At 39.1% G+C, this 1,597-nt stretch overlaps 1 pseudogene; it reads left to right on the plus strand.

Annotated features, from left to right (window-relative positions):
* On the plus strand, positions 1-1,168 carry LOC130134968 (uncharacterized; annotated as a pseudogene).
* The last annotated feature ends 429 nt before the right edge of the window (positions 1,169-1,597 follow it).

Consider the following 1,597-nt stretch of genomic DNA (forward strand, 5'->3'; position numbering starts at 1 on the left):
ATGGGAAATTTCGACATTCGACTTATTCTTCCTCCCAAGAAGGAACTCAACGCGTGGTGGGACAAGCTAGACCGAGCTAGCCGTGAGTTCGTGGACTCAACAATTGGCCGACTCCTTCCTCTGTTGCGTATCAACATTCATGGTGGCCTCATTCAAGCACTTGCCCATTATTGGTGTCCGGAGACAACTACTTTCATTTTTGGTAAGCATGAGCTCACTCCGACCTTGGAAGAATATAGCATTGCCATTGGAAAACCTTTGGAATCGGAATTAATTAGTCCGCCTATCGGAATAGATCCTGTCTTGATTTTATCTGATTTTTTGAGAATCAATGAAGTAAAGATAAGAAAATTTTTGAAAGGTCACCGCAATACTTGCCTGTTTTCATTTCTTGATAAATGTTTTCAAAATGGCACCTCATTTCAAATAAGAAGGATTTTCCTATTAGCCTTCTTTGGATTTATACTTTTCCCTCACCGTAAGAATGCTATTAATTCTTTGATTGCTAAGTTAGTGGGACAAGTTTGCGGGGGAATGAACTTTGTTAATACCCTCCTGGCAGAAACTTTTCTTTCCCTCTCTCACTTTAAAGAAAATGGTGACAAAATTTTCCATACTTCTCCTGAGCTTTTGCAAATTTGGTTCTTATCTCACTTAAAAGGGTTTGGTGGTTTAATGATTATATGTGAAGTTAGCAACTCTGATCACCCTATCATGAGATTTGAGAATAAACAAAGACATGCACCGGATTATCATTATTCCAATCGGCTAGTTTTCTTTAAAAATCCAAAGTCCAAATGTTTCCTATGGCAATGTTAAATGGTTCCAAGTTCGTGAGGCTAGACTCACATGTGAACGTGTTGGCCCAATCCCTTTACTGGGATTCACTGTGGTAATGGAATATTACTCGACTAGGGTGACTCACCAGTATCAAGTGGTGCAAGAGCTTCCCCCAGCTTTGAAGCAGGCTGATTCAATTCGGGTCGACTTCACTAACGGAGACCTCGACCATGAGGATAGCATTTCTTTAATCAAGTCGCTGTGGGACATGTGCCATCTACAAATGCTCATATGGCCCGAAAAAGAATTAGAGAGTAAAGAAAGAAAGTATTATGCTACAGCTGACTACATTCAACGACACAAGATTCCAGATAACTTACTCCTGTAGATACCAAGGGTGCCTGAGAAGATCACCAACCGTGCTGAGAAAAGATGTCTCAAGAGAAAAGCTGAGAAGTTACAAGAGTAAGTTACACACTTGGCCGAGGAGAATAAGCGATTACGTTTGGAAATCACATCCTAGTTGTATATTGATTAAGCCAAATGAAATGGCTCTTGTCTTTTAAGATATATTTCTTTCTAGATTTGCTGTTTAGGAAGTTGAGTCATTATTTTCCTAGCATATTTGTTTAAGGGATTTCAAGTCGTTGCTTTCATAGTTTTTGTTCAAGAATTCCTTATGAATAAAGTTTTTTTTTATAAATCAAAGCAAGTAGACCTGTGTCATGGACTGGCATGTTATTTGTTCTTAATACTTATATATGCTCATTTGCTCGCAAATTAGGTGATTACGGAGCAATCACGCTCGCCTATCCGT

Source organism: Syzygium oleosum, unplaced genomic scaffold (assembly GCF_021117445.2).
Source record: "Syzygium oleosum isolate NSW1041296 unplaced genomic scaffold, Sole_v2.1 Sole_v2.01, whole genome shotgun sequence".
Classification (NCBI taxonomy): Eukaryota; Viridiplantae; Streptophyta; class Magnoliopsida; order Myrtales; family Myrtaceae; genus Syzygium; species Syzygium oleosum.